This window comes from Misgurnus anguillicaudatus, chromosome 4, assembly GCF_027580225.2.
Source record: "Misgurnus anguillicaudatus chromosome 4, ASM2758022v2, whole genome shotgun sequence".
Lineage (NCBI taxonomy): Eukaryota > Metazoa > Chordata > Actinopteri > Cypriniformes > Cobitidae > Misgurnus > Misgurnus anguillicaudatus.
The window spans coordinates 13088222-13103763 of NC_073340.2; the positions used below are offsets into that span (position 1 = coordinate 13088222).

The 15542-nt window shown below is 37.3% G+C and overlaps 1 protein-coding gene across 2 annotated transcripts in view; it reads right to left on the bottom strand.

Moving 5' to 3' along the window:
- LOC129420700 (cGMP-dependent protein kinase 1) overlaps positions 1–15542 on the bottom strand; it is a 189729-nt gene that overhangs the window by 109144 nt on the left and 65043 nt on the right. The gene's annotated exons all lie outside the window — the stretch shown is intronic.

Here is a 15542-nt window from a genome sequence, read left to right on the forward strand (position 1 = left end):
ATGCTAGAAATCTATTAATTCAATGTACAAATGTGCATTCACCATTTTATATTTATTTAGTTGACTAGTTGTACACACTGACTAAAAAAATAAACATTAATGTCATTAATCAAAACACTTACTTTGTCATATTAAGATCACTGTCATTCCTGCGGTTATACTTGACGCCGTTGCTTAGCATTTTTCACAGCGATCAGCTGTAAAATGTTTTGGTCCTGCTTGATTTTCGTTGACTTTGAGTAAAATAATGTAAAGTTATTCATAAGATCCCCTGAGGTCAGTGTGTTAGCATGAGAAACTTGATGCTGTCGGGAGATAAGCACCAGTCTCCTGAGTGCTTCGCGTAAATTATAAGATGTTTATGACAATCTTTCCCGTCACAGAAAACAACCACAGGTTTATCAATGCCATTAAAGTATTATTTTGTTTGTTTGTTTGTTGATCACGAAGTACAAAGTAGATGAGGAAAACTAGGACTCTGTGTACTCAGCGCGCCGCCATTGTTGTTTACATTGCGTGAATGGTGCGCTGTAATTTCTAAAATGGATTTATTGCGTTCTGTAAAAAAGGAGGAGTGGCGTTTATCGCATTTTGGGAAAAAAGAGAAAAAAGATGACAGAATAACACGGCGGATATTGGATTTTGTGTAAAATTAATTATTTACTTTTAAATACTGACCTGATATAATACTGATTTTGGGAGTAACCCATTTTTTTCAAAAATGGCGTTTATCGCGTTTTGGAACCAAACTCTTCAAATATTCATTAAATATATACATGAATGTGTGTGTATTTATATATACATAATATTTACACACAGTACACACACATATGTTATGTAAACACAAACTTTTATAACAATAAAAACTGTAGGAATGTTTATTACCAGTAAATCAAAGCAGAGCTTGCAGGATTAAGAAAATGCTTTCCGGTTGCATGCATTCTGCCAGAGAGTCAGTAAACAGACTATGAGCAGCCTGTGGCTATGATGACAGATGCAGTCTGACTCACAGAAGCAGTCAATTAGATCATAAACTGACGATTTCAGATAGTATTTATCTATGTAAAATATATGCATCATACAGCGAGTGAAGTGTGAAGCGACTGCTGATATGCTGACTGAAATATCAACGCAGTTCTGTCTGTCAGCCTCACCTCAGCCCTGATCCCGGCATGTTTACATAGCACAGCGTAGCTCTCTGCCTGCCTCCTCCTGTTTTACAAGGACACAAGTGATATAATGCAGACCTTACAACATCAGCTACATGTTCCTCCAGTGGTTAAGCGCTTGGCAGAACCACGGAGAAGCTTACATCACAAACCCTGGACACATCCTCTTTTTCTGGCAGTAAGCTTCCTGATCTCAGACAGCTGACGTGCTTACAGCTCTATGTGAATGCATTGTGTGTTATTAATATCAAAGTATACATGAAGATGACAGTATTAACATTACACAAACCTTATTAAAACCCAAAATGTGTAGGGTGACCAAACATGCCATTTTTCCTAGACACGTCCTGGCCAGGATTTCAGGTGCGTCATCCGGAATTGCATTTGTCGACCGCATATGTCATGGAGGTTCTCACGTTAAAAACATTATAAAATTAAAATTAATTTCATTCTTACCATGAAATGTAACAGTTGCTTTTCAAAAATAGAACCTGGAAGAATAAATCTCGATGACGTATTCGGTCGACAAATGAAGAGTTTCGTTGCAAAACGAGATAAATCCATTTTTTAACATTTTTGTCAAAACATGTTTATTATTATGTTATCATGTTATTATTTTGTTTTATGGTGCTACTTAGCTGTATTTTTTAAGTTATGAAGGTTTTAAATCAAAACAAATTAACTGCAGTTGCATTGAAATTATTTGAATGCACAACCAAAAAACGCGATTTCTGAACATTTGAAAAAACGGTGGTTATCTCGTTTTGAAACGAAACTCTTCAAATGCGACTTCCGGAGGACGCACCTGAAATCCAGTCCTTTCAGTGTGGCTCTCATGAAATAATATTGAATACCACTGCTGTAGGTTGTTGAAGCTTGTTCATATTTCTTTCTAGGCAATCAAACAAATTATTTTTACTTGGCCAAAGACAAACCATTCTAATACCGCAGGAACATCACAACATACTAACACCATGTCACAACCAGATGCGATATGATTCCAGCAATGGGCAATTTGTCTGTCCATACTGAACGCAATAAAGGGGGGTAGCGCGACACAATCATTTACAAAAAACAGCCAATCAAAACAGTTTTGCTCTGTTTGAGTTTGCTTAGTTTTTGGCTCTCTAGCACTCCAGCTGAGGAGCGCACACACATACAGAGGCGCATCTCTTCGCTTTTTAAGGCTTTCCTTGTGCAGCTTGAGGGATTTGTTATATATTTATGCTTTTAAGCGTCTATAATCAGTCTATCCTCATCCATGTTTGAGAACTTTCATTGAATGAGATCTCTGTGTAGGTGGAGCTGTCAGCCGCGTTGGCCTGGTTAAGACAAAAACTCTGATTAACATGGAAAAGATACCATTTATTGCATGTCGCGACATCGCTTTGCTTTTTAACAGCCTGCCTGCAGTTTTTGCAACACCCATGTTTTTGAAAATTTTACTTTAAATACTATAACAGGACAGTTAAATATAACAAAGTGCTGTCTTTTAACAACATATGCTGCTAAACAGTGAGACAATGATATTGACTGAATGCTCTCGGCACGTAATATATGTTCACTAACTACTTTCGATTCAAATCTGCCTTAATCCCAGCCTCGGGTCATTCAAAAATACCGCTTTGCTATACGAATCCGCTAAATGCCACAACAATTTGTTAGCATGAAAGATGAATTAGATGAACGACGGCGTGCAATACGACCTTGAATCACATTCAAACTTGTGTCCCTTTTGAGTATTTGGACCTGAATACAACCCGTATGTGGCAGTCCAACTCTATCTCATGGCAATTTCTTACATATTTTACGAGGTGGCTAATTCGTATTAATTGGTACGACCACATTTGTACATTTTCATACAATTTGCCTTAGTAAAGATGGGAGAATTCGCACATATTTTACCAGTTGGCTGATTTGTATGAATTCGCACAAAGTTAATTGTGCAAAAACGTATTGTTAAAAAAAAACAAGTTGGGGTTAGGGGTGGGTTTTCGTTATTGTTTTTTTTTATGATAATCATACGTTTTTGCCAGATTAACTTTGTGCAAATTCATACGAATTAGCCAACTCGTAAAATATTTATGAATTCTTGTAACCCCACAGCGCGTCATATGGATCACAGTGTTTTACTATGTTTTTAATTCTTTCCCCGCCATTGACAAGTTATCTCGTCAATTAAGAGAAAAGATTTGCCTGCAAAACGTGTTCCTGATGAGTTTTTATGGTAATTTGTAATACCGCGATTATCCTCTAGGATAAATTACCCTATTTATAAAAAACTGAAGCAAAAATTATTTGTTAATTTTACACTCCGTGTATGTTTGATCATCGCTCTGAATCTGATCTCTAACAAAATTCCTTCACAAAAATGCAATTATTTCAGCTTTTTGTTCAAATTTTTGTATTTTTTAAAGAAAAATGTATAGTAATATCTTAATATTTAAGAGTTTATAAACAGAGAAAAAATAAAGATAGGATAAAAACATTTTCCCCGTTTTGTTTGTTTGTTCATTGTTTGTTTGAAAGCAGATGGTCTGTTTTTTCATTTGAAAGAAAATTTTCCTGTAAGGCATTTTGTGAAACTTTGTGAAAATCACAAAAAATGCTGGGGGGCAACTTTTCAAAAAAAGGCTGGCGGGGAATGAGTTAATGTGTGCTTCAGTTTCATCATTTTTACATTCCTGTTTTCATCATTTGCAAAGTTTCTAGTTGCATCTTTAGTGATTTTGCAACTGTTTACTATGTCTTGTCCAAAAAAAATGAATATTGTTTGCTTGCATGAGGATTTTGCTTTAAAACACAGTCAAATTTTTTATATACCAATGACTAAAGCGCCATTTGTGAAAATAAGGCATTTCAGTGACTGACTTATAACGTTTTCATTGCCATTAACTCTTTCCCCGCCACGAACAGGTATCATCAATTAACAGAAAACAGAAGGCGTTTTGTGAAACATTTGTGAAAATCACAAAAAATGCTGGCGGGCAACTTAAAAAAAAAATGAGTTCAAGTGAAACTACTGATCCTAAACAAAAGCGTCTGATTAAAAATGTCTAAACTCTTAATTTGTTAAATAGCATGTAGTGTAGCTTTTCGAAAGCTAAACTGGCAATAGTTTAACTACTTTAATTATAAGAAGCTGCAGTTTTAAGTACTAAAGGTTATTGTAACGCAGGGTTCACACCAGATGCGGTAGAGGCGAAAAAGCGCGAGTGATTTACATTGTAAGTCAATGCAAAGACGCAATAAGGCATCCTATGGCGCGATACGCATGGTAGACACAACGCATTGAGCGATGCCGTGGGAAACGTGCAAGTTAAAAAATCTGAACTTTGGGGGATTTCCACGCCGCGTTAACCAATCAGGACCTTGCTGTAGTAGTGACATGATTACAGGAAGCGAGCGGAGTCTCAGCGGAGTCGTAGAAGCCCCTCCCATTTCCGCATGAATGTCTTGAATGACGCGCGAATGAAGTGAGTAAACTCAAATGTTCAAGCGTCCAACTACACGCGAATAGCGCATTTTTGCCCCGGGTGGTGTGAATGCACCATAACACTCATATCACAAAGAAGAGCTGACAGCATGATGTGGTCTTCATCCATCAAAAGTCAACCTGGATCATCTAATGTGCAGGTGGAACCATCATGAAAACATTGATGATGTTGAATGATCAGCAACAAAAGATAAAAATATAAAGATATACAGCACATTCTGAAAGAGCAAAAGAATGAACGAGACACGCAGGACACTCTGTCACGTCTTTAGACTGGATGTAAAATCACGCTGGATGTTGGGTTGTGATCAGGGAACATAACCCTAATCAAACTCAATAATGCCTTTCTCCGGGCGAGGAACAGGGAACGTCTGTATATGTCAATCACAGTGTGAAACGGACACTCCAGACTGTAACCTCTCATTGTACTGGTTATGAAACGTGTGGTTATAATCAAGCTCTCCGCCACTGCAGTCGTCACGACCGGTGAAGAGCTTCTCTCCATCGTACAAGTCATTTCCACAATAGGGCTGCAAGTGTTCAAGTGTTATGAAAGTGTCATATATTTATTGGAACGGAGTGGAAATTGTGCCGCTCGCATCAGTTTGACCTCAGTATGAAAATGTTAAGAACATTCAATAAAAATGACATACATGTGATTTACATACATATTTACTTCAAACAAACCCTGCTTCACCACAGCACTGTAACATCTCATTGTTTAGATCAGTAGACCGGGACTTTTCTCCATATGTACAAAGGTAATGGGCAGTAAAATTGGAAGTCCACAACAAACAAGGCTTGGTTAAACTCGATCCGATGTCTGAAAATGTGACAATTTAGGTCCCAATTTAAGTCAGCCAAATGATGTTTACTGTGAATGCATAACATAAACCTATGTTTACGTGTCAGATGTGGTATTACTCCTGTGCCAGGACATTATCACATGACCCTCATTCAGTTGTACACCTGCAGTGCATGTAGCACTGATAATGTGTGAATCGATCCAATCCAGATTCTTTATCTAATGAGAGGTAAGTATGAATGCCATCTCTCAACCTATTAACCCAAACTTAACCCCACTTTTGGGCCAAGTAGTTCAGCTAACTCAATTTACGGAGTTGAACTTGAATCAACAAATCAAACCAACGTTAAGCAAATAAGTAACAATCAATATTTTGCATTTACTCAACTAGTGACTTAAGTCCACTTAACTCAGAAGATTAAGGGTCAGATTTACTAACAGCTTACGGCAGTGCAAATCATCATTTTGGCATTAAATAACGAGTGTCCGGATTTACTAAAGACGCGCAGTGGATCATTAGCGCTGAAAAGGTGTGGTCTAGTTATTTTTGTGACTGACCTTAATGCATATGCATTTTTAGGAGTTTCCTTTTCAGACACAATTTATGGTAGATTATTAAAATGATTCACGCAACGCGATTTACCAAGGTTTGCGAGTGTGATATTACTGGTATTTGTGTCATTATATAACACGTAAAAAAAGCATGTCTTAAATAATTTTGTACTTGAAATGGCAGCAATTGTAATTTATATGAGAAGGATTGGCAGAGATGTGGTGCAGAGTATTTTTTCAACATTTGGAATGCCAGAGGAACATATTATTCAAAAATATTGTTTGCCAAGCCATGAAATTTATTTATTTTGCTGGATGAAATAAAAGAGGAGTCACTAGGAGAAGTCACACATTACCAGGTGTTTCATAACTTCTTGTAAAACTTCATCTTTTGTCCTCCATTTTTTTTAGTGTACTATGGTTTTGTCAGCTGGGATGTCTATGGTGCTGAACTCAAGCACATCAGGTGTTAGTAAATCACCCGCAACTCATCAGCTCTGCTTATTTGAACTAATTAGCGCTGCTCTTAGTAGATTGCATTGGTCATTATGGAAATCAGCTGTTGCACTTGTGTTATTTAATTTGTGCCTTTTTAGTAAATAACCTGCTGATATTACCACTCCTATCTGCGCATTTGGAATTGCGTTTTCACACTAATTTGCCCCATTTAGTAAATCTGGACCTCAGAGGCGATTCTAGGGTTAGAGCTTTAGGGGTGCTGAGCACCCAATGAGCTCCGCTGCCACCAACAACCCCTTTTTTCACACTAAAACAAATAATATGTATATTATAAAATAGCTATCATTTTAACATTGGTTCAACTAACTCTAAAATCCAGATTTTTTTGGGAGACCTTTTCAGGCATGAAAACGGGTCAGGGGTAAAAACCCTGAGAAGGATATTACCCATCTAGGGGGGTCTGGGGGCATGCCCCCCCTGGAGAAATTTTTTTAAATTACATATTTTAAAGCATCAATCTGATGAGTTTGAGATGCATTTTTCTGATTTATAGCTAGAATTTTTTTGCCATTAATGCCATATTAAAGTCTCAGGACAAAAGGTGGGCTACTACATTTGTATTTCACTTTCTTTTTTCACTATAATATATAAACACACTTTACTTAAGAGAGACCAAAACATTGGACAAATAGCTGCTTAAACAGTTCTTTTTAAAAGCATTTTAACTAGTAACAACAACGTCACCGCCCTCTATACTGAACACACAAGTCTCAATAATGGTAACAATGAACAAATATCATTTCATATATCAGTTCAAAATGACCTCTAGATTTTCACAAAAGTTTCATAAAATGACTTCCAGGAAAATTTTCTTCTATAAATATATAAACAAATATAAAATTTAAAAAAATGCATTTTCATAAAGGAAATTTGTTAGACATCAGATTTAGAACAATTATCAAAACACACACAGAGTTTTAACTGTTGTAAAATTAAATTAGTTTTTTCTTCAGTTTTTTATAAATTGGGTAAGAGCGGCATCTAGTGGATAATAGAGGAATACAGATCACCGTAAAAACTCGTCAGGAAAACTCATTGGCAGGGAAATGTTTTCTCTTAATTGATGAGATATCTCCTCAATGGTGGGGAAAGAGTTAAATATATACTTGAATGTGTGTGTATATCCAGTATTATTATACACAATACACACACATGTATAATGTCAACAAAAAAAACTTTTATTCTGCAAACAATTAGTCAGGATTATTTGTTTTTTTAGTGGTCGGCCGATATATTGCAGAGGCTGATATATCAGCAGATATTTGGACACTTTTTTTAATCGGCATGGGACAAAAAATCTTTTCGCTTGGCTGAGAGATTCTCTGGTTGGGTAACGCTAGCGCATTAGCATTGTTTTCCAAGATGAATACGCTCAAGACCACGCAGCATCCCACAGACCGGTTGCCGCACGACACCAAAGCACCGCGAGAGCAACCCGTGAACAAACTGTTTCATGTGCTTTTAAATCACTCCCGCAGAAGCCTTGTGCTACACGCAGACCGGCTCATGCGGCGTCCAACACACAGCCAGCGTCTGACAGACGTGAGATAACCAATCATCATTCCCTTTTAAATGTGATTTTGTGTGTAACACTCCGGGATGCAGAAAAGTCTCACTCAAACAGTTCTGTGAAGTGTCACATCTGCAGCCCAGCATTAACTACAACTGGCGACACAAATATAATTAACACAAACTGAAACAAATTCACCAAATCCTGTGACTGGATTTTCCTCAGATATGTGTCTTATAAATAAGAAGCTGTTTCCCACCGCACTCAATAACCAGCATCACTCAAAGCCCACCAAGAAAACTGTGCGTGTGGGGAAGACAAGACATCGATCTGTTTTGATGCTACATGCCTCTAACTAAGCAAATATATAATGTATACTGTGCATTTTTTGTGTTTTTGTATTGTTTTTACAAAGACAAAACAGAAGAACACACAAAAAATCTTTTTTGATCTAGTAATATATTTGAACTTTATCTTTAAGAAAATGAAAACTTTTTTTGTGATTGTTGCGGGCAAAAATCCTTGATCGTGCAGCACGTTTTCTTAAAAAATGCGATGAAACAAAAACTGCGGGAACTTGCAAAAACTCTTTGCAGCTTTTCAATGATGTTCACGTCACATAATCATGTCACTTTAAAACGTTCTCATGGCAACAGGGGACATGGCTGCGCTTGAGTGAAGTAAATGCAACATTTTTCAACTTTCTGCTAAGATATATGTGATTTTTGCTATAAAAATGCGGGGATTATAAAATCATGCAAGCCCCGCATGCGCACGGAAATCTGCAATTTTTGCAGCGAAAGTGCGGCGTATTTGAAAAATGCGGCACCCGCATAAATATGCGGACTTTGGCTGATTATGCGTTTAATCATGCGATCGCATAATCACGTTTTTTCTGAAGGGAATGTCTTACTGAGTAAAGTAACTTTATGCAATTTATTTGTTAATTTTAAAGAAATAAATATGTACATGTTATCTATAATCTTTAGTTGGATTAAAAAAGCAGTAATTATTTTTTCTCAACAAATCAACCACAGGGCAAAATCAGGAGAGCCGTGTTTGGACACACTGGAGAAGAACAGTGTGTCTGTGATCACTAGTGATTGATTTCAATGCATCCTTTAGTGGTGACAACTTTTATCATTGTGTCTGTGAAATTGATAGGGTGTCTGTGACAGAAATAAACACACAATGTGCTTAAAAAGATACACTGCAAAGGCTGTCAAATCAAAGAAGTGAGCGGGACACTAAGCCAAGCTGAATGCTCCTTTCAATCAAAGGATGAAAACAGGATGAAAGAAGGCCATAAATGACTTCATTTTGTATGTGTTTTGGGCAAAACACATTATGGGAATTATAATTAAATATAACTTGCATCGTGCTGCATTACCACCTTGGGTGTGCATTATTTTTGAATAATTCAACGGCCCCTCAAATTACACATTATGTTCAGGTGACCTTTTCCTTCTTTTCTGTTTGTATCATCCAGTCTCAAACACAGTGATGAGTTTGTGATATATTCATTTCCTCATTGTTCTGGCACTGTGTTTAAAGAAATACAATAAGATGTGTCACTTCAAGAATAAAAACATTAAAGTAATGGGCTTTCACAATATTTACATGAGTCACACCCCAAAGATGACTTTGTGTTTAATATCCATCGTGTTTCACACAACAACTGTGCTTCGTGTGTACTGATGACTCACATATTCAATCAGATCAGTCTTTGAAGTTCCCTGTGTCTATATATGCTGTGTTCAGATCAGCTGTGCTGGAAATCACAGGGGAACGTCTCATTTCTACTTAATATGCATGGGGTCATTAAAATCGTGCTTGTCGAGTCTCTCCTTGATGTGTTTGTGTGTCAGAAGTTTCTCTCTACCTGTTGAGTTGTTTATATGTGACAGCGCCGGTTACCAGCAGGATTCACTCATAATTTAATAGAGACTGCTGGTGCAGTCGAATACAGTTCCTGATTTTGAATTGCACTGAGGTAGCAAACAACACACATAATTGTAATTGCAATTTAAGGAATCAGGATTGAATTAATACAGAGAATTTCATAACTGCTCTAATTGTAATTGTACACTTGTAAATACTTTATTACCCTGTGCTTGACTAGACATCTATGAAAGGTTGTGACCCTACAAAGGACGAGTAGATTTACAAAATTGATCTGTTTCTATCGCAACAAACATTAGATGACTTTAAAAATTAAATGCAATGATTTATAAACTATTAAATGAAAACACCTAGAAGGTAAAATATATTTTATTCTATTTAGAGAGAGAGACAGAACACCAAAAAATGTTATGCTGAAGATTATACGTCAGCAGGACAAAATAATAGCTTTGTGCTTCTTTCGAATATTGGTGTCTGTCTTCAGATGAGCGGTGAATGTTCTGGTGATGGAGTATTTCTGGGCCAAACTCACGCATCCTCTTTCATACAAGTTTGGGAAAGTTTGTTTTGAACATGGGTACCTGCTACCCAGTCTCACAAAATTATGTACCTATAGTCACTTTTTTTTCTTTTTCGTGATACTGTCACAAATTTCCGCGGTTTTTCGTGATCGTATCAAGAATTTCTGTTTATATGTGATTGTCACGTATTGGTTACTCAACTGCTTTTTCCTATTTTCAAACAATTTTCGCTTCGGTTTAGGGTTAGATTTGGTGTTTGCACTAGGATGTCACTTTAAGTATTGATTTATATTATTTTTTCTGATTTATTTTCTTAATTTTAAAACATTGTCGCCTGGCGTTAGGGTTGGGATGTCATTTTATGTAAATCTAACCCTAAACCGAAGCGAAAATGGTAAAAAAATAGTACAAAAAAGTTGAAAAACCAATACGTGACAATGACACATAAACAGAAATTCGTAACAGTATCACCCGAAAATTTGTGACAGTATCACGAAAAAGAATAAAAATTCTTCATGTGACTGGGCTAGTACCCATTACCTATCAGGGACCACATATTACTTTTATGAGCACTTTCCCTGAAAAACCACCACTGATCTATATAAATGACTGGATTGCGCATAGAACGCTTAACGTAACAGCGTGAGGTAAAGCCAGCGCAGAGTTCGAGCCGCCATCTTGGTATACCCAACCGGCAGATGGCGTCATTGACTTCCATTCAAAATCATGTTTTAAATTCACCCTCTTTACAGCGTATCAGTCACGCAAGATTATTTTTAGGATATGTGTATGTAAATTAACTGTTAATTCTGGTGTTATTTGCAATGTTTATGCTTTAATCGGGCAGGAAAATGGATTTATAAAAAAAACGTTAAGGTGAGTGTGTCTGCTGCGTTCTGTTAATGGCACGGGTATAAATAAAGTTTTTTTTTGATATTCAGCTACACGGTCAGCGTTATTTCACTAAATAAGTTTAGGTAACTTGTAAGTTTAGATAACATAAAACCAGCAAATTATTGCATCCACATACGGTACAAAGTATGATTATTTATTCAGATTTCAGAATGAGCACATTTGTCATTAATTAAGCAATATCGCTCGAGTAGGAGTGTGATATAGCTCTATATCATCACGGCTGTGATTAGGCCAGAGGCACGAGGCCGCAGGCCGAGTGCCGGAGGCAATCACAGCCGTGATGATATAGAGCTATATCACACGACTCCGAGAGCGATATTGCTTTTATACAACAGTTCGACGGCACACGTTTGAAAAACGAAAACTAAAAAACAACAACGGAGTTATTTTAGAAGCCTCTTTGTTTGAGAACTACTTCTTCCGCCACGGATTTGAGGGCGGCCAGAATGACAGGTAAAACTTTCGGCTGCTTTGAAGCTCATAACAACTCAATGGACGGAAAAGCCGTTTCTTTATATTACCGTTTCTTGGTCACAAAGTGTAGTTTTAAGATTAGTTCAGTCGAGAATGTATCTGTATTATATTTAAATCTGCAGTCGATTAGTAAAGATAGCGCCTGTTTGAACGTTTGCTTAGTGAGATTCGGTACAAATGAGAACCAAAGCATGAGCGGACGTCAGTGTTCACTCGCCCCGCTGACCACCGCCCTCTCTGGGCTACATCTCTGAAAGGGATTCCCCGGCTCTCATGTTGGCCTTGTTTGTTTATGATCGTCAAAATGAGATCAAATCAGCAGTATTTGGGGTCATGATCAAACTAGTACTTGTTTTTTTATTCATATTTAGTGTCTTTTGTGTTTGTTATTGTTTTGGCGCGAGGTAAAAGTTAATAAACTATACTTGTGTAACGTTACTATTGCTTTCTCATTTATTCTTAACGCGATACGAGCACTCGATTATTATTATTATTAAACTTTGTTCTTGTCAGTACTATACAAAACGGTTTTTTATAAGTGTCAGAGAGATGTTTTTGCATGCTGCTTATAAATATACCAGTGGCGATATCTCATAACATGTTTTAATAGTCACGTCACGATAAAGTAAATGATCAATGTACACATTTAAAAGCTGCGGGGCTTACCTGCAGTTCCACTGTGTTTTCGCGTTCTGATAAAAGATATAGCTCCAGAAAAAAACGAGTGTTTATATTCCTCTTTCCAAGTGTTAATCGTCCACACGATGTGACAAGACATTTCTCCCATTAACTTTAACGTAACATCCAAGAGCGCTGATCTTTGAAGGAATAATAACTTCCGATTGGGGATTCACAGACTGATTTATGAGCTAGTAAACTAATGAGACGCACGGAGAGTGATTCAAACAGCGCGTCTGTGTTTTTCCATTCAGAGATGAGCCTGCTTAGGACCTCCATTCACTAGGTGGCGGAATAATACGAAAGGTGAAGCGGTTACAGTGCCGTTATCAGTACAATATCGTATAGCTCTTAGCCAATCAGATTCGAGAACCAGAAAGAACTGTTGTATAATACTAAATATGCTGCGGTCTGTCTGCTGATCTGATACTGTAATGAAGATGAATGTATAATATCAGATTAAAAACTCAAATGTACAACTTTCAGTAAATAACTATGTACATGCTTAGGACGTTTGTGTTGTAATAATGTACAGGGTAACTTTAGATATAAAAATGAAGACTAGTAAAGTGATGTTTTATCATTAAAATCTGATCGCGCCCATTGATTTAACAGAATGTTTGGGTATACCAACATGGCGGCGCGGTGGCTTCACAGTTGTGACGTCATGCGCAATCCAGTCATTTATATAGATCAGTGAAAACCACGCTAACACGTAAATTAGTGACAGTAATATGCTCATTAGCATTGTTTCTTTGAGTATAAGTCACAGGCATCACTGCACGCCACAGCTTTGTTTTATATCAAGACACCAAAAAGTACGTTTTTTTGGATGTATGGAAAAGAAAGCCTTGTTTAGCTTTTTCAAGTAACCCAGCCTTATGGAAACAATGGATATAGTTTGCTTATCTGGGGTAGCATGTAGTTTTGCATTATGTGTTTGTTTAACGCTGGATATTGTTGGAATGAGTCGCAAGCGGTAAGTAAAACTGCATGTATGTGTTTTGTTTGGTTTTATCGGTGCGGTTCGTAAGTGCATATAATGTAAACATCACGAACATGTAGTGAATCTTAAGTTATCCAGAGATATAGTGCGAGTTTGTGACTCGTTCCTCCTGCTAGACCCCTTCGGGATTTCGTGCTTTTTAGGAATAAATCTGATAAAACTAAAGACTCTTTGGAGATATGAAGGATGTAAAATTACTATATAGGTACTCAAGATTAGCATGCGATGAGCAGAAACACTGTGTGTTATGGGAGCTTTAATAATTACACGGCAACACAAATGTACTGCATTCAAAGGTCACTCTGGGTCACTCCAAAGCAGGAACTGGCAACAGAAATAATCACATTCTTAATGTGAAGTATCAGAACGTTTTCTGTGATGGTTGGTGTTAGGGATTGTGTGTGTGTGTGTGTGTGTGCGTGCGTGCGTGCGCGCGCGTGTGTTTATATGTAAATGCATTACTGTGCCTGTCACAAAAAAGGACAAAGGTTAAGCCTAGACCTAGACTAAATGCATATTTGAGAACTGAAAACAACTTGCCCTGACATATGCTAAAAAATATCGGTCCCATTGTTTTGATCCACACCAGTAATTTTTGTATGTCACATTTATAAAAGCTACTTATATGTCCCAATTTACAGTAACTAAGGCCTAATCCTGGCTTAAAGCTTACCCTGTTTCTGCATTTCTGATGTTAATCTGGAGTACCTATAGAGTAGTATTACATCCTTTATATGTCCGAAGAGTCTTTAGTTTAATCAGATTTATAAAATAAATTTTAGCTTTACCGAATCTTTCCGATAACGAACGAAAAAATAAAGAAGAAGGAGTTACTACCGCGGGAGGAGCGAGTACGAATCATGCAACACTATACAACACTGTTTAACTTATGATTCACTACATGTTCGTGTCATTTATATAATATGCACGCGCCTATTTCCAACATAAGACAAAAGTCTTACTTACCGCATGCAACTCATGACCCGGTTCTTTTCAGTGAAATCCAGCGCATCAAACGCACACGCAAAACTCAGCTGCTACTCCGGATAAACAAACTATATCCATTGTTTTCATAAGGCTGGCTTTCTTCTCCTTATATCCCAAAACACACTTCTCCTTTCGTGTCATTGTTGAGTTTTGAAATTAAACAAAGCTGTCATGTGATGTGATGTTTGCAAGTTCTAGCGTCTCTCGCTGATTGACGGGTGGGCGGGGTTTTCCGGGGGAAGTGCCCATAAAATGAAGTGATACGTATAGAAACCCCTGAAACGTCAGCTGGACCTGTAATTGAAAAAAACTTTCCGAAACTTGTACGAACCCTGGCGACGTGCATTCGGCATAGAAATACTCTGTAACACGCCCAACTGCTTCTTTGGCACTTTGCCTACAGGTACGTTTAGCATGAGGAAACAACTCTATAACTGTGTTAATAAGTCAGAATGCATGAAATACCATTAAACCCCCCCTTTAATCTGAACTTTGTCTGTTATGTAAAAACAAATACTATGAAAGTCAATGGGTACTGTAAACTGTATGCTTACCATCATTCATCAAAATATCTTCTTTTGTGTTTAACAGAATAAAGAAATTCATACAGGTTCAGAACATTTGTATAATGTTGTTGCGATCGTGTCAAAGCAATGGTGCCTTAAAAAGTGCCTTGCAAACACATTGTCCAGCAGCATGCGATTCATATTTTAAACGCATCAGGATAGTTTTGCCTCAGTGCGCTAAAAATGCATAAAAGTTTACCAATATAAACAGGATTACTTGACGATCTAACTTCAGACAGATGCAAGAGCGCGTGTGTGCGTGCGTTTGTGTGTGCGTGTGTGTGTGTTGTTTCCATGGCTACTCCCTCTGAGAATGACTGTTCTTAAGATAAGGATGACAACACAGGCTATGAGTTTCCATGGCTACTTATTCTTGACTGTGGTTTGTCTTTGCACACATATAAAGAGAAAAGGGCTTTCTACGTGTGCATTTTAATGCATG